Consider the following 21,026-nt stretch of genomic DNA (forward strand, 5'->3'; position numbering starts at 1 on the left):
TTTCCTGTGGTGAATAGAAACTGTCAATTCATGTAAATGGGAGAAGAGAATCTATTCCTAGTCCCCAGCAATAAATTCAAACAATTCCCAGACTTACCTCTCTGTAAGCTTTCTCGGTACATAGAAATCACCTCAGAATGAATACAAAGCTTCTCACTTGTTTTCCAGGGTACAATCACAGGTAATATTCCATGTATGTTAGGCATATAGTGGAAAGGATATATTCTGTAGGTGTACATGGGCATGTACTGTTAAAAAACAGATAATGCCAAAGTCAGGTTTGTCAATGCACTCGAAGGAGGAGATAGAAAATGAAAATTAAAAGGAATTATATTTTCTACATACAATTCTCATCCCCACTTCCCTTCTATAAAGGGGCTTGGAGGTGATTTTTCTTTTTACAAATCCTTTTTTTTCTTATGTATTTAGCCTGACAATGCATGGTCATTTTATGTTGATAGCAATGGCATAAGCAGTTCTGTATGGAAGTACTTGCTGTAGATCATTAAACAAAAAAATGAAGACACTGCCTCAAATTGCGGTCACCAGGTTGTTGGACTTCCTCCTTCAAAGGATTACAGGATTACCTGTATTTATAGCAAAATATTATTTAAAACAAAACAAAACAAAAACCCAAAGCATTATACTGGTGGAGAGACTGTATCCTGCTTTGTTCTAGTAATGAACACCAGCCATGAAGCAGGACAACAGTTAGCTAAGTGCAGTGAAAGTCATATTGGTGACACCTGAGCTCCTAGAGAAGGAATGCTTATTCTGGTGGTTTGATTCCTTATGTTTTCAGAGGGAGAACATTTCATCTGGTGGTTTGGCTCCTTTCTTTTAGATTTGGAGCTGTGTGCATGATAAATAAGATTACTGTTTCATGCAGTCCTAGTGGCATCTTTGTAGGAAAGGCCAGTTGCTTTCTACATTTCCCTGGGTCACTGTCCTAAAGAAGTTACTTCTTAACCTGAAATGTTTCTGAAGCTTCTTGACTGAAAGTTAAAAGAATTCTCATTCCCTAAGTATTGTTATGTATGTCACTGCAAAAGTAACGCCGCCTATTGGTTCCCATGGAAACTACAACATGTACAAAGAGCACAACACTGATTGGTAGAGCAAATTTTCATTTTTCAACATAGTCGCCACAATCAAGGCACTCTTCATTTTGTGATGTGACAGCTGTGCATGGCCATCCAGAACATGACTCGTCTTTCACACCACTGTTGATACTAGCCTCACTGTGATAATATCTACTGACTGGCCTCCATAAATGTTCAGCAAGCATCGATGGGTGCCAATGGGTGCCATTTTTTTCTTTATGGAGGAATTCATTGACACACCTTTGTTTCATACATACTTCCACGTCAGCCGCCATTTTGTCAGCCTGCTCCTCTGCTGCCATCTGTCACACAGCAGCAAAATGTAATGGACTATTGGTGGGAAGGTTCAACCTGGTGGTACTGCCACACCACCACCATCTGCTTCTGACACTGTGGGCCAACATAAAATAGGAAGCAGTACTTAAAGAGAAGGCCCTGTATATTATTTCCTTGTAGCAAATGGCTTGTTTTCTTTTCCGTTGTCCTGCTAGAAGCTCTGCAAAAATTTTCCTATGTCTTCAGTTTGCTATTCTTATTAAAGCAAAGAAATTGCTTTTGTGTGCTGGCTTCTCAACATATATCTGGATGTATTCCCTACTGTATGAAGTAATGAAACCTTATGCATTTAGCCATACGGAATTAGTATTAACTTCAGTGGTGTGAAGATGAGGAGCAATGATGTAAGCTTTAGAAGTGAGGAGAGCGCATATTTGTCTGAGCTGTGTTCATCTACAACATCCCAAAACATATGTTTGTGGTTTCAGAGGTACCCCAGCTAAGTAATACTTGCCCAGGATGTCAGTCCAGAGTTAGCTCAATGATTCTGTAGATAAACTGTAAGTAATCTCAGTGTAGACTTGTAATATAAGAGAAAAATTCGTGGGAGGGGAACAAGCACAGAAGTGTAACTGTTGTTCTTGCCTGATCAAGCCTTGATCTTGAGTGCGGGTATGTACAGAACTAAGGCCTAGGTTGGCACTTGGGAAGACATCTGAGCCTGACCTTAACCTCATGAAATGAATTATTATATCTGTGCAAAATGTTCTAATAAATAAGTATGGGTTTATTGAACAACATGCTTTTGCCCCTCCCTCCTCCCCACTTTTTCTTTTTTTCTAATGAAGTAGGTCTTCAAAATCAATACTGCTTGAGGTGGAATAGAGATCTGCAAAAGAGCGTAATCCTGGTGGGACTGGAAAGTTCCCAGGTGTAGGTTGGGGATTTCAGGCAGTCTGTTTTAATTCAATTCAATTACTACTGGCTTCTTCTGTAGCAGAATAAGAAATCGTTGCCGTGTTACATGGAACACATGCCCAAGTCTTATGTACCTCTGTGATTCTACTTGGAAGTGGTTTTCTTAGTGCAAGATCAAGTCCTACCAGTATATCAAATGATGATTTTGCAACCTGGACATGTTAAATGTCACAGTTTGGTGCATTGTTCTTTGTCTTTTCCTACTCTTTGTAACTGATTACATAACTGAAGCTGAAATGGCCAGGAGACTGGGGGATTTCTATTTTTCAGTAGTATTTGTTCAAAAGTCGAAGTGAAGATAATGTGTAGTGTAATGATAATTCAATTTCCCTGAGAGAAAAATTAACTCTGGCAGTACAAGGGCTAAACTTATTGCCAAAGAGGGCCTCTTTTCATAGCATTTATGATCTGTGAGCTTCACTCCTCCTATAAATATGACATTAAGAATCACAGAATCATTAAGGTTGGAAAAGACCACTAAGATCATCTAGTCCAACCACCAATCCATCATCATCTGTATTTTGATGTAGTTATTATTTTTAATCCTCGTTAACAAGGGAAAGCACTCCAATATAATGAACGTAATCTTCCATTATATTATTTTCAAAAGTCATGCAGGAGAAGAATTGCATTTCTCTCCTCACATTTAGAATAGCTCTGCACAGCACTATTATGCATATATATATAACAGTGAAATTTGCATGATATAAAGTAATGCGACATGAGAAGAGATGCTCAGTTTTCTAGCAGTAATCCTCACTAGAAAATTCCCAGACCCAAGCTGGTGGGAACAACGTTTAATGACATCTTCAAATGAAATACCTTGTTATTAATAATAATAACTTGAGGTAATTCTAGTTACACTGCTATAAATATCAGAATTTTTTCTTAACACTACTTTTTGTGTGATTTTTTTTCTTTTTTTTTCTTTTATTTTTACTGTGTGCCTTGGGAATTTTATAGGTGTTCAGCATCACGTTAATGCAGATTTCAGTAGAAGTAGCAATGAGCTGACATAAAGGGCTTCTAAAAATCTCATTTTTTATCTAAAATAAAATTTCTTGGGTCCCTTACTGCAGTTAGGGCGATACAAGGAGGCTTTTTACATCCGTGTCATGCCCCACAGCCTCAGTTTGCTTTGCTTGCACGGTCTCTTCTGCAGTAATGGAGATTTGGAGATTTTTTTCTTTTTTAAAAAAGTGAATTTTCACACAAATTTCTCAATGTAGCAGCACTATTCATAGTGAAATATGGCTTCCGTTTTAGGGAATTAGACTTTAATTTGACTTATCTAAAGGAAGTAACTTTTCCTGTCACGATGGCAAAACAAGATATAATTCACATTATGTTAAATGATGAGTAAGTAGACTCCTGTATTGGAGATAACAAATTTATCCTGATGATGATTTTTTATTTTATTACATAGAAAACGTCATGGTTTGAGAAACTATAAGCTGGCAATTTGTTACAACTCCAAGCCTGCTTTGAAAGTGCAACTTTACAGATGTGGCAGCTCAGGATGTCCTTGGAGATGTTCCAATCTAGCCATCAAATAAACCTTTTCCCTCTTAAACCAGCTGTTAGGAAGCAGAGAGAAGCAGGATGTTTTATGATGCTGATTAAAGCAGTAATCTAGCGTCTGCTTTTTCACCATAAAAAGATACGCTGATGAAATAGGGATAAGCAGTGAAATTATTGCCTCAGGTTAACAAATCTGCAATCAGTTCTATTTTTTAATTTTTTAGGACCCGCTGAACAAACTGTATTTTAGTCTAACCAGATGTTTAAGCATTTTAGTTCAATCATGCTAGATATTTGGTGACGAGAGTTTTCAGCATTCGAAAGCCTGACCTTGAGTCGGAAAATCAGATCTGAATATAAACTTGGTGTGTAAGGAATGACAACTCAGATGTTAATTATGATTGCTTTAGCATCTACGAACTGTACTGAAGTCTTTCAAAGTAAGCTGATTGCATTTCACTCAAGTAATCTGTCCAAATGTAAAATTACAGGCACGTGGCTACAGATGTTTTAATTTAGTATAATATTTTGAGAAGTTTTAAGGTCTTCCTTTCTGGAGGTTTTGCTGCTGTTGTAGCTTCTTTTTTGTGTCGAGTTCTTGGTAGAAATCACCCTTAAGTGAATACTGTCTAACAATATCTGCATACTGTCTATTAGTATAGAATCACAGAATCATTAAGGTTGGAAAAGACCCCTAAGATCATCTAGTCCAACCATCCACCCATCACCGTCTGTATTTTGATGCAGTTGTTATTTTTAATCCTTGTTAACAAGGGAAAACGCACCAATATAATGAATGTAATCTTCTATTGTATTATTTTCAAAAGTCATGCAGGAAAAGAATTGAATTTCTTTTCTCACTTCAGTAACTTCCCATCTGGTTGCCCTTGCATTTATATATGAGGATTAAACACTAATAATAGTAATTAGATGAGTTCTGTATATCTTCAGAGCAGCTGAAGTATGTCCTGATCCTTTTTGAAAGGGAAGTGGATAAGTATTCTTTATGGCAGAACACTGCAGAGATGTAGTATACGTGAAATGTGTGATTTCCAGCTAATGAAGAACTTTGTCCTTTCTCACACTGTTCAGAATCTTTCTTCCATCTCTGTAAGCATCTCAAGACGAGCCTGATTGCTATTCAGAAATACCCCCTAATCCAAACACGTAAAAACTAATCTGTCTGAAGGAAAAAAAATCTCATTTCTAGGCACGTGGGTGGCAGAATGCAGTGCAACTGTTGATTCAGGTGCAGTCTTCTGCTCTAACCCCATTTTTGAGGCTTCCTGGGCTAGAACACGGGGGTGACATCAGCCGTCCTTACTGTTTATTAAGGGTAAGAGAGAATTAAAAGTCCTTCAGTGCTAAAAAGCTTACTAATTTATTCTGAAATGTCAGAACTGATGGATACTCCCATACCCAGAGTCTGCTTCAGGTTATTACATTTTCACCCAGAGGGTGGTGATGCACTGAACAGGTTGCCCTAGGCGGTTGTGGATGCCCCATCCCTGGAGGCATTCAAGGCCATTCAAGGTTGGCTGTGGCTCTAGGCAGCCTGGTCTGGTGGCGGGTGACCACCAGGGGGGTTGAAACTCGATGATCACTGTGGTCCTTTTCAACCCAGGCCATTCTATGATGATGATGATTAGCATGCAGTAAAGACTAAAGAGATATTGAGAATCTTTGTGGAAGTAAGTTTTCTGTGACATATGAGAGTCTTTACAGATTGCTGTAAATTCACACTTCGTAGGCTCAGAACTTTGGTGTTTAAGTTGGCACGGGAAAGTCTGAAGCAAATATAAACAGCACAGTACTATGCAGTGTATAATCCATGGTGGTCCTCAGATGTATGACTGTGTCTGTATATATGTGAGGTACTTCCAGCAGTGGTCATTTGAGATGTTATTACCTAAGCTGGCTTCTAACAGGATTTGTGAGTATGATGGATTTCCAGACAGTAAGATCAATAATGCTTTGCTGTTTCTTTAATAGCTTCCTGCTGATGCTTTACATGATGACTCATTTTTTTTTTTAACAAAAATAAAAGAATAGATATTCTTTGGACCCTGAAAAGGTGTAATATGGATAAACACTATGACGTTGGGTTCTGTTGTTGGGGGATAGTTTAAGAAATGCAGTAGGAAAGATGTTTAATGTACTAGAAACAAAGCTGTGCTTTCTTGAGACCTGAAGAATTGTATGTGGCAAAGTGAGCGATGCTGGCCTTGTTCTCAAGGATGCTGGCAGCAAGCACAGTCCAATACAGCAAACACAACAAATACTTGATTTTCACTCAATCCAGGCAGTGCTGGAACGTTATATATAGATTGAACGTGTCTTTCACACAGTGATATCATGTGATAAGAAATGCTGTTTGTACCTGTGGCAAACAACTTAAAATTCAGTCCTTTTTAATGCAGATTGCCTGCCAAAGCTTAGAAAGGAAGAAAAAAAAGTTGGCTGAGACTGACTGTAATTTTTTTGTGTATGCATTTATGCTTTTTCTTCAAAAGCATTGTATTTAATTTGAAGATTAATATACACTGAAATTTTTGTTATCAAATGCTTAGTAAGTTTGTGTTTAAAGACACAATCTTTAAATCTCAGTAAAGACTTATCTTTAAATCTCAGTAAAAAAACATCAAGTTGTAAAAGTAACACCTGCACACCGCCATTTCAAATGAAACTATGGAAAATAATGGCTAATATAATGGTATATTTTGCTTAGGGATGAAGGCATCAGGGATAGGAAGCATTCTGCCTGGAGCCACTTCACGTCAGTTGAGTATGTGCATGTAGCTCTGTGTGTTTTGGTCTTCTTGGGCTTACTTACAGATGAGTGCTTAGAAAATTGCAGGTATTACCTTTTTGTCCATGTTGAATAGCTTGGTTTAGCTGTTCTATTGTTGAATTGGATCCTGAGGTTAGAGCTCACTAATTCTAATTAACTGCATCATTAACGAATCAACATACTGCTCCAATTCCAATTCAGCTTAGAACCCCAAGATCAGAGCAGTTTTTCCCTGTTGGCCTTAAGAAATCTTCCATTAAGTTGAGCAAATGTGCACACCATCATGTTTCTGTTTTGAAAAAACGAATCCAATTCTTAACCCAACAAACGTTTACACTTCAGCTTCTGTAGCTTGGCAATGTGAAAAGAAACTTACAAGTTCCGAGCATCACCTAATTTAATGCTTCAGTCCTTTACATGTGATATTCTGTGTGACCAAGAAAAAATAGGAAAAGTCAGTGACTTGAACGGACCGTTCAGTATGGTCATTTGTTCACTGGAGCTGGAGCCTACTGCCTAAGCTGTATTAAATGTGCAGTATGTGTTAAATTGCAGTGAGCAGCGATGGTCACACTAGGAATTAATGGTAATCAAAATAAACAAATTTAAATTCCAGGCTTTATGGGTCACTAAAATCTTCCTTCACGTCTGGGGAGTTACCTAGCAGTCACAAATTCTAGATAGACTAAAAAGAGAATAACCACACAGCAAAGCACCAGGAAGAAATGAGAAGAAATGAGAAATGAGCAGTTGCCTGCCTTTTTTTTTTTTTTTTTTTTTCCCCTTGTATCTGCTAAAAGAAGTGAGAGAACATAATCCTAAAGAAGCTTGCAGGAAAGCTAAGCTGAAGAACTTCTTACCAAACAGAATGTTCAGTCACCTAAAGAATATATGCTACACAGGAGCACTCAGGGCTGATCCCATGCAACTAGCGAGCAAACTGAGTGGAAGTCTGCAAAAATGTCCCTTGTGGTAAAATTGTAGGGTTGTGTGATGCTTGCTGAGCACTGAGCAAGGGAATTCCAGGTACTCAGCAGCTGTGCTGTTGGAGGTCAGGCCTGGAGCCCCAAAACTGCTCTATCCTAGAAGTGTCTGCAGTTATTCGTTCCCTTTCATCCCACAAAATAATTTATCTATTGGTGCCCAAAGCTCACTTTTTGGGTTACATCTTAAACTGCACCAAGCATGAGAGGTACCTGAATGCAGAAAGCTCAAGAGTATGGCTGCTTTTAGTAGTTAGTATTTTATGAATGAGCGGGTATGTATGTGCTACATCCACTAATGGTTTTTGTGGCTTTGATACATTGCATTCATTTCTTTTTCTAAGGTAGGCATTTCACCTTCTGTGTTAAAATAAACATAGATTTGCTATTTTTTTCATTTGGTCTGAGGAGAGTTCAGATGGGTAACAGAAACCTCACCTAGCAGTCATGTACTGTTAAACTCTAAAAGACTTTGCTCTTTCTTATAATCCGGATGATGAGGCAAATGTATAAAAGTCCTGCTAATGTAAGCTGAGACATGTCCCAGATTAGCTTGCTTCCCTAGTCAGAAACCATAGAGCACTTAATAATCCATCAGCCTTCCTGAGAAAACGTGGAACGATATTATGTTTGCTCAGATTTTTATTTAATCCTTTCAGAATTCTGCGTTAGGAGGCTGTATTTACTCCTGTGTGTTTCCAATAGGCAAAGCATAAAGTTGGAAATAAGGAATTTAGGTTAAACTGATCTCTAATAGAAAACGATTCTACTGAAACTCAGAAGTGGGTCTGCATGTAGTAAAGGAATGTATCAGCTAGAGGTGACGGAATCCTTGCAGATGGAATTAAGGAATTGCTACCTTCAGTGAATCAGTTTTTCCCCTCCACGTGTAAGTGCCCCCTGGGAAGAAGCATTAGTCCTTCCAACTGTATCTGTGAACTGATTCAGTGCTTTTGCAGCGCAAAGTGGAGCTCACCCTAGAGCAGCCAAGTATAGAAAACTGACTGGGAACAGCCAGTCAGCAAGAAATCCCCAGCCATACTGTAAGTTTAGGAGGTTTCAAAGATGCTCACCGATAACAGAGCTTTTTAACTCCCTTGACACTGCAAAATTCTGCCACATTATGCAGTGCAACTTCTTTAATGCAATCTACAAAATGGTGTTTATCAAGGTGGAACTTGTATGAGAATTATGATTTGCAGTTCAGAAGGGTAGCAAGCAGCCCTGGGCAGGCGTTTGGAAGGCTGCGCAGGAGGTCCTCCAGTGACGAACGTGGTGAGTGCCAGCGAGTTGGCTCAAATTTCACTGCATGAGTCAGAAAAGAGCTGTGTTGTGGAGAACTACAGCTGTAAGGAATTGCCAGGCGGCCTCTCTCTGCCCCAAGATGGCCAGCTTGGTCTTAGTTGTAAGCTTATTTTCTAGACTCTGAGTTTATTATAATTCCGCACGCATACAGGCACACAGAACTTTAAGATACAGACTTAATGCAATGATTACATTTCCCAGGGTGGTGACTCGGTTCTTATTTATTTACTCATTTATTTTGGAACCTTTTGTTCTCAGTTGTGGGAAGCCTTGTGTAAATTTCCATTTTTTTCTTCTTGTACTGGATAAGTGAATGATAGCTTTACCCAGTGCCTTAGCTGAGAACGATTGATACTTAGTACATGTCTGGGGAAGCCATTGTAACTTTTAGTCTGATTTCTGCATCTTTCCTATGCGTCATTTTCTGGCTAATAGCAGGGACAGGGTGCAGGTTGAGATGGTCCCTTGTTCTGCTCCAGGACAGACGCTCCATTTGATGTTGGTAGGAGGCCGTAAACCTCTCCTGAAGATGGACCAATCCCATCTACAGCACTCCTGACAACTGTTTGTCAGAACTGTTTTATTATCTTTTATTATGTTTTCAGTAATGAACTTTGCCTGGATATGCTTCGAGTATCTGCAGTAGATACTTTGTGTTGTTAGTCCATCAAGTAATGAGCAATATACAGCGATATGGCGACAGTACACCTTTATTTTGCTGTACATTCAGACATTCAGTACTGTTGGAGTTCCTTACTCAAGGCAGCCGAGCAGAAAGGAGTAAAAACTGCATGAATAAGCAGCTAGAATAAGAAATTAATTCTAGTCAGACTAAACTCAGTGAAAATCTGCTAGGCAAGACTCAGCAAGTGAAAAATGAGACATCTCTGCTTAAAATATTGTTATCCTAAAATCTTGTCTGGAATAGTAATTAGTATGTAAGGAAAAATGGAAGTAAGTGTAAAGAGCTATTCTTACTGGCCTTGTTTTAAAAGCATCATAGAATATTTTGTCTTTGTAGAAAATAGTTTCTCATCAGAGGGCCCTCAGTTCATTCAGTTGCTTTGCACAGAAACCAGTTTTAGGTGAACAAGTGGTACAACACACGTGGGACAGCCACTCTGACTTCAGCAGGTGTTTTGGAAGTCTGAATTACCCACTAATCACAAGCAGCTCTAATTTCTGTGTTTCTCCTGTACTGCACTTTGCTTGGCATTCGTATATCTAATATTCTTTTGTTAGAAAGGCAAACATTCTTTGCTATGTTGGAAAATGAGCATTGGAAAGGAAAGCATGGGTTGCATCTCACTGTATAGTTTCGAATAGACAGGAATAATTGCTGGGAGAAGTTAACTTATGGTAACGACAGAAGAGGACTGCATGTAGAGGTTTCAGAGGAAAATGTCTTTCAATGAAAATGTGAAACAAGGCTCATGTTAACTGAACTATCTTTCATAATATTTTGAATCAGCAGGCCTCTATTTTATTCTGCTTTCTTTTTAATCAGAGTACTATATTCACTTAAAATCTGTTGGGCAAACCTACAAGGAGAGAATTACTCTGAATCAAAATGATAATGGAAATTGATGAGGGGAAAAATAGTAGAATGCTGATGTGAGTAATAACCTTTAAAGCAATAAACGGAAATCTCAAGCAATTTTTTTTAATCATGTTTTCCTTAGAATTGCATCATATACAGAAGGAAATAGCACATTACTGAAGTGTATTGCATGTCTAACTCAAACCAACAGCGCAATTTACTTTATGTCATTAAGTCTTATACAAATAGACAATATTTTCCCACTAGGGGAATATTTACATCTGCTTGAAATATGAAGTAATAAGTTTAATCAAAGTAGGAAGGTGTAATATATTGTAAAGGTATTTTGTGTACTAGTAGAATTTCCAGTCAGCCTAACTTTGGCATTTTGCAGATCTGCCGTAACAGTTTACAATGGTGATGAGTATTACATGGTTTGTGTTGGACAGAAAGGGGAAAACGTGGCTGTGAGCTGTGGGTCGCAGCAGAGGGTTTGATGTCTGATTCTTTTTATTTTTTATTTATTTGCATGTGAATACCAAATAGATGGTAAGAACTGTTACATCAGTCTCAGCAGTGTGTTTGTTTTTTGATGAAGGGACACTTAACTGACAGTATTTGCCCATACTTTATAGGAAGGTTTAAGTGTGAAATTAAAAAAAATGGTTTTATCAGATCTTTTTTTCTTTCTTTCTTTTTTTTTTTTAAGTCAGAAATCTGGATTGGTGTTGTGTTTTCCTTCCAGTAGGAAGAAATGATCTGGAAATGAGAATTTTGTATTTAACAACAAAAATAAGGTGCCATTGTTTTCATTTTCTGTCCCTTAAAACATCTGCATATCCAGTACTATCGATCCTTCCACATTCATGGGCCTAAAGTATGTTACCTCGAATACCTCTTTGCATATTCTTTATAATGATCTCCCAGGAGTACCCGCCATGGCTCTGGCATTCCACCTTGCCTTTATTAACAATAAAAAAACAAGAGAATCATTTAATTTGAGCTCTGTTTAGATTATGGTTAATCTCCACTTTTAGCCTCATACATTTTAATTCCTTTTGCTCTATAGGATTGAGCAGAGGCATCCTGCAGAAAACTCTGTTCTGTGTATTTGGGAAGGAACCATCGGGTTGTTTAAAAACCAGCAAACCAGTTTTCTTTTGGCTCTTCAGAAGAGCAAACCAGCCCCTTATGATGGTATAGACTGCCCACTCCCAGCTGAAACCTATGGGAAAAGTATATGTTTTTATTTAGACGTACAGAATTTAAAACTGGCAGGAGTTTATTGATACTTTGAAGAGAGTCGGACCACTCAGAGTCGATCATAAACTTAGTTATTAATTCCAAATCCATGCGTTGGTTTTTAAGAGTTTCATATATCTTTATGGTTGAAGTAATGGAAAACTTTGTTTACTGCTTCTGTAACACCATCCCTGCAAGTGTCTCATTTACCTGAGGGCCTGCTGAAGAGGGCAGGGTTAAGAAGACCCTAAAGGCAGCCTGGGCAAGTGAGGAGATGGGATGTACCGACAGATAGGTATTCCACATTTCCCAGACATGTGGTGTTGCTGTTATGGGGGACTTATTTTTGCATAGATGTATGGATTGTTACATGAACAGACCACAAACACTGTTCTTCTGAAAACCTGCCACAGATAGAAATGGCCATGTTGGAAGGGGAGCCCTGAGGACCTTCTTGCAGGAAGTACGAACAGGCAGGAAAACTACTGAGAGGGGAAATGAGTGAGATATGGGAAGTTTTGAGCTCAAGGAAATCCGAGAGGGGTAGGAGCATTTGAAATCTACTGAGAGACACCTTTTAACCCTAAAGTAGCGTGCTAATAATATTTTTAATAAAATATATTAGCACTCCCTGTGCTGTGCATCGCTGACTGTCATTTACTGCTAATTCTCTATTTCTTTATCGAAATTATTATGGCCTCTTTCATGAGTATTTGTATTCATTTTGTTGGATGAGAAGGTTTGGACAGGGATGTGCAGTGGGAGTGCAGTGATGCTATTCTCCAAGCATGTCGAGTCTTTCCCCTGAAATGAAGTCTAGAGGAGAAGATGGCACATTTAGCAGAAGCTCTGGAATAACAATAACTGAAGTTTCACTTTTAATAATTCAGTGTTACTTTACTGTCAGTCTCTGTTTTAACCTTATTAACTGGAAGAGATGGAACCGCCATGTAAGAGATAACAGAGAGAAATAGATGGCACTTGGACTCCCTGCTAGTGTCTTTGTGAATGAAAGAGCTCTTCTGAAGACAGGGTGCAGCATTCAGATGACAGATTCTGTGATAGCTGGGCACTTCTTAAATGGTTCAGCTCCTGAGGGGTCACAGCTCCACAGCTGGAAGTAAGGTAGCATTCCTGGTGGGTCACGAGTTCTCCTGCCTTAAGTCATCTTCTGTTCCTGGCTGACTGCTCTGTAATGGAGTTAAAAGAGCAGCTGTAACGGTTCAATAGAGACCTTTTTGTTTGGAAGTAGTGCCACTTATTCCTTAGAGGAACAAATATTCTGCTGGCAGGACAATGTTACGTGGTACTATCTTCCCAAGCTAAGGATAGGGAAACAGTTACAGAAGAAAAAGATGAGAAGTGTAAGGAAATGGCTAACAGCTCAGCGAGCCGCGCTTTCAGTGTAGCACAGACAGTTACAAAAATACTGACTTTGCCAGGTTTAGATAGAAACAGGTCTGGAGCTAACAGCCTGTGGCTGTGCTCTCCCGGTGCCTCTCTCCATCATCAGAGGTGCTCATGAGTCACTTACGTGAAGTGAAATTTTCTTTTCACCTTATATTATGCCTTTGCAGGCTGCAATTTCATGCCAAGCACTTCTGTGGATGTTTGGAGCTTAGCTGTTAATCCTACTTTGTTTGCTTTACTATTCTCTGTCTCGCAAGCTTGATATTAGTAACGCAGAGACCAATAACAGTGGAAACATCACCCCCGCAAGTTCACTGGAAAGTTCTCCTGGATAACAAAGTTAGTGAGATTTGTACGCGTTTTGTTTTTCCAGCTATAAGTGATTGGAAAAAGGTAGTGGAGGACTGGAACATTGCAAGGGCCCAGGTTTCCTAAGACTGTAGTCTGACAGCGAGTTGCCCGAAACTGCGTTCAATTACGCACACTCCAGTAATTGCTGTTTTATATTCTCTTAGTTCCTCTGGTTTTGTTTGGCATTTCCATGCTGGACTCTCCTCCCAACAGCGGGAGAAGGTACTTTGGTCGCGTTTAACCCCTGCTGTCAACCCCATAATATCCCTGTTGAAAGCTGCGAACAGTTGAGGAGAGCCTGGCTGATCCCGGGCATCCATGAAGACAGCTTTCACTGCAGTGTACAAAGCTGTGGTTGTACTGGTGTGGCCAACATGTTACTCCTTGTGAATACGTCTTATGCAAAGGAGACTTGTGTGAGTTGAAGGGAAAATATCCTTTAGTCAGAAGTTGATCGTGATTGTGAAATTTCCACCTATTTTTAAGACTTAGAAGTAAATATATATGTTTGATAGATTGGAATCTGTCTGCTTTAACTGGATAAAATTCCTGTTTAACTCAGTGGGAAGTTCTACGGCAGAAAGTTGAAGTCTGGTCTTAGATGCTTGTGAAAGTACTGTTGCTCTTTTCAGAAATTACTGTAATATACTTCAGAGGGTATGGTTTTCCCTTATAAAACATGCACGTCTTGTATTAGCCACTGCTGATTGTGCCTGTGGTTGGTACTCTGGTGTTAGCTGAATAATTCAGAATTGCAGATGTGAGTCATTAACTCTGCCTTCTACTGTTTCATCAGAAGCTGACCTCTACTGAGGCTGTTTTCAAAATGGACTCACCGAAAAAGTATTTCTAGAGATTGTGTCATTCACTTTACTTCTTTGGCAAGTAAGTGGCTTGGGAGAACAAAATGAAGTTCTTACAGGATTTCCAGAACCTTTTAACAAAAGCTTGGTCACAGCAGAACTATTGTTTTATGTCAACAGGAAGTGATATTCACCACAGTAATGGGGAACACCAGAAATCTGGTACGTCTGTATTAGAACTTTTACCATTTAGAGGAACAGTCTCCAACGGCTGCTAATGTGAAAATCAAAACTGCAGGACTACAAAGATTGATTAGTCTTCCTCCTGTAGTACTTTGGAAACCTTTTCCGTGAAAATCACTGCATCTTGGAGTGGGATAGCATGTCTCTTCCATTTGCAAAATACTTTTCAGTTGTGTACTTTTTATTCTCTTGCTGGTGAAATATGCTCTGGAGACTTGAACTAAGGATTTATTGTTGTAACTAGTGCTTACAGTAACTTCTGGAAGTTTCTGCTCCATACTGTGTGCAAGAATGTAGAACGTGCAAGAACACCATACGTCCCCTAATGCCACATCCACACATCTCATGGTAGGTCAGGTTGATGGTTGACCTTGATCATCTTAGAGGTCTTTTCTGAATTCCCCTGCAAGACACTGCTATCTATTAAAATGGTGACACTGAGGCAAGGCCAAACACAAACGCACGCTGCCGTATGTGGTTTTGTTTCACCAGAACATGTTTAGCCTCACTGATAAGCAGAACTAGTCTGTTATCAGCGTGACAGGCACTGATTACAGGTGAAAGCACACGTATTTGGGAGCTGGTGTTCCTCCAAGACTCAAGAAAAAATAATTTTGCTCTTGATACCAGTGTAGTAGTGACACTTAGCACTGGAGCTGAATTCTCACACTGCATGCACCCGTCTGCTGAGCTCAAGCTGTGCACGCAGCCGTCCGTCTGCCAGGCTGGTTCTGCTGGGGCTCCTGCCTGATGCTCTCAGGGTCTGGAGAGGCTCAGAGCTGTGAATTATTCATTCACGCTGTAGGGGTGAGAGCCACTCTGAATTTCATGCTAATTCATGGGCACACTGCTTGTTGTGGAAGTCTGGCAGTGTGGGTGTGAAAGTCAACTACAGCCATAACATTCCCACTGCCTAAGATCACCGTTCCACTTTCTCACCGAGACTACTTAATACTATTATTCAACATTATGACAGCAATTTTACGGAACTGGAAGCTAAAGGGCAGGTTACGTTTCCCTGTATGAATTTTAGAAAAACTAAGGTTCCTGAATACATTTAAGCTCGACAGCTCTGTGCTTTATTCCTGCCCCCAGTTAGAGCAAGTGTGAAATAACAGAGCCGGCTGTCGAAAACAATGCTTAGGGTTGTGTCTAATGAGGAAAAAGGGCTTGCCATTTTGTCTTTTTTCTTTCTCAAATCAGATGTAAAGTGGAAATTAAGTTGTGGAATAAAAGATGTCTTCTGTAGGTTATATACCTATATTTAATTTAATTTATAAATACTGTATAAAATGTAGATATACCTGGATAAAGTACATACTTAATGCTGCTTTTGTATAACTAATGTATATTAAAGGAGCAGATCTTATAGGTGTTGTTTAGTTATTCTGTTAAAAGGCTGCCAGCAGGTAACCTCTCCAGGTCTTTTCTTAAGGGAAGTGTTGAATCACAGGGCAGAAATAAGACTGTATTAACTTTGTGTATCTGACCATCTTAGTCTTAAGACTCCTTGCTTTGGTTTCTCGTGTCTTCTGACCTGGGCATTGACCCCAGCCTCAGTAACCTCACTGGCCCAAGCAATGTGGTTCCAACATAAGACGTTAGTTTTCTGTGTCAGATGTAGCTCACATGAAGAATTGGTGAGTGTGCTGGAGGATGTGTCCCACGTTGTCAGCCTTGTATCTGTGGTTTTGGAATGTGAGTAATTATGTGGTGAACAACGCTGTTCCCAGAGTTCGTATCCTCCCACTTGGAAAGCAAATGCTTAGTTAAGTTTCTGGTTTCCATGCCGTGGTTACAAATCAATAGGCAAGAAAAGAGTTACTCCAAATGAGAATTGGCTTTTTTACAGATGTTCTGCAAATCTTTTGTTTTTGTAATTACCCTCACAACACCCTTGCGTGGTAATTTATGTGGTGTTTTATGAATTTGGAAAGCCAGGAAGATTACAGTAAACAGTCTGAACTTCCATTGTTGAGTGAGGGAGGGAGTACCTGAATTGTTCTGTATGCTTACATGGACGTAAGCTCCGTAGGAAGCCAAAACTACCAGCAAGAAATAAGTAAATACAGACTACCTGGTGAGCCCTGTTTGCACCTACTTTTCAGGTGTGCAGATCTGCATTTTCAATTCAGGTTCCCATACATTTGGCAGTGATATTAAGAGCAGCAGAGCACCTAAAGTCAGCCAACTCTGATGAATTCTCAGCACTTCTGAGAGTCATCTTTATCTTCTCCTTTCCTTCCATTCATATTAGGAAAACAGAGCAAGAAGACTCTGATTTACTGGCACATACTCAAGGAAGAGCTGTTGAAGCACAGAAATTGCACAGGCTCAGAGGCTTTGTAGTTTCCTCCTCTAAAGCAGTGCCGAAGGAACAAGTAGGTTATAGAGAGAGTTCAGTGTAGTTGGAGTAAGCAATGTGTTGGATATGTCTGAGACAGAAATGGTTGGAGCAGTACAGTGAAGGGCTTTTACTCTAAGCAGAAGCTGCTGTATGTGCTGAATGTATTTACTGTGAGGAAAAAAAAACGAGATGTGAAAGTGAAAACTACTATTGTTGAGCAAGATAAAAAATAGAGCAAAGGAACAAAGAATGGGATGCATTCTCTTGGAGATACTGTGCTAGGTATGATCCTGCCTACAGGAAAGACCTCATTTTACTCAGATAACTGAGCTCTTCTCATGTTGCTTTTGAGCTCTCAAATGCACCAGAAAAAAAGTCTTGCATTACTTGATTGTTTTTTTCTTTTTTTCCTTTTTTTGCAATGGAATCCCTGGTACTGGAAAAACAGTAGAGGCTCCTTTCTGAATTCTGTTGATTTTTGTTTGTTTTGCATCACAAAAGTACTTGGAGGGATTCCACTTTCTCAGAAATATGCTTCCCTTCCCCCTGGCAGTTGAAAGGCCTTTAAGATAGCAAGTGATACCGCTCAAGACATAGCAAGGGATGCACTTGGACTGAAATCCAGTGAATTCTGCCAAATTATCCCAGAGATTTATCAAAAGCTCAATATGTGTGTGTGTGTGGGGAGTGAGAGTTCTCAGTAGAACGGGTGTAACAATTGACTTGCAGTGCAAATGACCGTACAGTGAACAGTTTGCTGCACGTTCCCAGAACATGAGAGCAACCGAATTACGTGAAAAATTTATAGCAGTTCAGAGCAAGGAAATGTATATTGCCAAGGGGGATTTTTTATTTATTTATTGGCATTACTACATAAGTGCTTAATGCGAAGTGGAATTTTATGCATGACTGGACAGAAGATAACTCTGAATACTTAAAAGACAGCACTGTGCTCACCACAGTCCAGTATTTCAGCATCGTGTGTGGTGTGTTTAATGTTAACTTCATGGTAACAGCACTTGGTATGTTGTGATATTCCTTTTAATTCCCCCTACAATGGTTATGAATAAACTAGCATGCTTTTATTTTCACTTGAGAAGCATAGCAGCTTCTCTTATACCTAGCTGCTTTCCCAACAGTTTGCTATTTGCTGACTTAAAAGACTTTAAGAATTTATTGATAAATATAAGCAATTACATAGAATCTCTTTTTAAGAGAAGTTGGTTTCTAGATGCAAAAACCTCTCTCACAGACTCTGATAGGAAAACATAGGGTAAACAAAGCAAACATCTGTGATAATCTAACATCTCCCTTTGTGTGAGCGTAATGCCAGCCATCGATGTGACTTGGCTTTCTCTCCCTAGGTCTTTACACCTCCCTTTTCTTAAAGACCAACTACTTTGCTAAAGATGTCACCAGAGCAAAATAAAAAAACTGGCGACACCACGCACCACCTTGTGGTGGCAGTGAGTGATTTCTGGTCGTAAAGGATGTTTCACAGAACATCCCACTTTAGCATACCTTTAGTAGTATCTTCATATGGGCATTTTCCAAAGTGTTCTTCACAGTCTAAAAATTGTAGAGAAAAGCAATGAAATCTAAAATTCTACACACCAAAATTCTATGCACAAAAAAAAAATAATAATAATAATAATAATATTGCAAAGAGTCTTAAATGGGACTGAGTTGCCTCACTGAACTCTCCGTCCAAACCTAAAGCAGGACTCTCTAGGTAAGGTTACTGCATAGATAAAGGGTCTGGACCAAGTGTCTTTGTATTTGTTACTGCTAGGAAGTACCACAGATCATGAAAATACAAGAAATATTCATCACTTTCCAAATGCAGGGACCAAATATTAGGTTAGTTTTCTAGAATGTAACTCTGCTTTTAGAAAATATAAAAGAGAATTCTCCTTATTCTGTGATGAAGGCCAACGTATAGCAGTTTAATGAGGTGTTTGTATTTCAGTATGTTGTTCCATGTATAACAGGGGATGGATGCTACCTTAGGTAGCATGTCTTTGTGTATCCTGTTAATTACTGAATGGAGCTGCACTGGAAAAAAATGGATTCAGTTACTCCAGCGATTCCTTAGATATAATACTGACTTCCTGCACTGCATGAGGGCAGCTCCAAAGGAAATGCCCCCTATTTTATTTTGTTGGCCCATGACTTCAGAAGCAGATGGTGGTATACCAGTAGAGGTTGAACCTTCTACAAATATTCTGTTGCATGCTGTTGCTGTGTGACAGATGGCAGCAGAGGGGCAGGTTGACAGAATGGCATCTGACATGGAAGTGCAGATGAAGCAAAGGTGTGTCACTTAATTCCTCCGTGTAGACAAAAAAATGTATCCACTGACATTCAGTGACGTTTGCTGGACATTTATGGTGGCCAAACAGTGGATGTAAGCACAGGGAGGTGGTGGGTGGTGTGTTTCAGCAGTGGTGACAGCAACATCAAAGACAAACCATGTTCTGGACAGTCACGCAGATATTTCTAAGCTGGCATGCACGCTTTTGTTCATTGCTGGTGAAAATGCATAGCTAATGATGGCCATGTTGAAAAAGAGTGTTCTGTAGCTGAGAATTTGCTCTACCAAGTCATGTGATTGTGCTCTTTGTGTCTGTTGTTGTTTCCATGGAAATAAATAGGAGGCATTACTTTTGGAGCAATCCATGTAGATTCTCATTCCTAGTATCAGGACAGCGGAGTTCTAGCATAATATAAACATTGCTCTGAGCTAACAGATTTAACAGAATAGAACTACAGCTCTTTTGGAAGGAAAATCAAATATTTTAATAAAGAATAAACATTGAAGAAAAGCTGAAAATAATAGTTTATCCAGTAATACTTAGCTATATGCAATGTCAGTAAGTAATATTTTAATAGCTGATTGCACAGACGAGCTTAAATTACTGGTTAAAATAATTACTAGGTCCAAAGTAGATGTTCTGTCATTAGTTGCAGTTTTACAAAAGCATTAATTGACCACAATAATCCAATAAAAAGAAACATAATGTTTTTTTAATGTGAAAGTGTCAAAGTATGAGAATAAGCCTGTCAGAAAAAATCACATCTATTTTGATAGTAAACTGCTATTTTTTAAGGTTTCTAGCCTGATTTTTTCCAGTTCTTTTCGTAAAGAGGGAGTGGAGGTCTATGTGCAGTTTTAGATGTTAAAACTTTAAAAGGGTTGCTGCTTTTATTGCTGATGGTAGCAACACTGTCTTTGACTTAAAAGAGCTATTGAAGGATGTGATTTAATGGGACAAAGGTGGTCATCTTCTTGGTTTGGCTGATAACACACAGATAAAAGAGACTGAGAGTTGTTTATACTGTAGTGGCTGTAGATGCCCATCTCTGAGACTTCTATGGGCACTATCAGCTTTCTTTGAAAGTCTTGGCATTCTTGGAAGGTTTGCCATCAGCTTGAGAGAAGCCCAGACTCTGTCATCTGAGGGTGCAAAACATAATGAAAAGTGGAATATAGGCCACTTCTATGAAATACTTATATGAAAAAGTATTTTAGACAAATTAAGGTGTCTGATTTGTCTTGTCTTAATTTGTCTAAAATACTTACATAAATTAGTTCAGAACGTACTGTCTGTTGGTTGTTTTAACCGAATGGACCCCATACCAAACAGGAAGCATGCTGGTACACTGCAGTGGGATTAGTGATGTAGAATGCAAGGTTTCCTTTACAACTTTGAAAATGTAGTTGCGTCATATATATATTGCATAGCTTCTTACTTCAGTAATATATATTGCATAGCTTCTCACTTCCTTATCTGCTGAGAAATGCTAATGTTATGCAGAAACTGAAAATGCATGAGCTGATTGGTAGCTGTCAGCACATTCTACTTACGTACCGTCTTCCCTTAAACTCAGACTGAAATGGTCATTCTGATTGTTACATCAGCTGTACAGCGTCAGCTCATACAGTTATTTCACACTGGTCTGCAAGAATTAGAGACAAACTTCTGAGACAAGTGAAAAATAACTAGCACCACTAAAAGTACTGGGGGCGGGGGAGAACAATAAGGGAGGATATAAAAATTTAAATTTTACATTAATTGCTACAGTTTTTATGCATGTAAACTGGCAAGGTCAGAGTAAGTGGTTTTGAAAGT

The 21,026-nt window shown here is 39.1% G+C and overlaps 1 protein-coding gene and 1 long non-coding RNA gene across 21 annotated transcripts in view; one reads left to right on the top strand and one right to left on the bottom strand.

Annotated features, from left to right (window-relative positions):
* The window catches only part of LOC101747532, a 332,267-nt gene that overhangs the window by 297,609 nt on the left and 13,632 nt on the right, over window positions 1-21,026 (top strand). The gene's annotated exons all lie outside the window — the stretch shown is intronic.
* The window catches only part of ZNF804A (zinc finger protein 804A), a 257,653-nt gene that overhangs the window by 2,583 nt on the left and 234,044 nt on the right, over window positions 1-21,026 (bottom strand). For all 3 annotated transcript variants that reach the window (XR_005861574.1, XR_005861576.2, XR_005861575.2), the window contains one exon: window positions 98-20,853. The gene's annotated coding sequence lies outside the window, so the exon portion shown is untranslated. The remainder of the gene's footprint in view (window positions 1-97; window positions 20,854-21,026) is intronic.

The sequence above is a fragment of the Gallus gallus genome, chromosome 7, assembly GCF_016699485.2.
Source record: "Gallus gallus isolate bGalGal1 chromosome 7, bGalGal1.mat.broiler.GRCg7b, whole genome shotgun sequence".
Taxonomy (NCBI): Eukaryota; Metazoa; Chordata; class Aves; order Galliformes; family Phasianidae; genus Gallus; species Gallus gallus.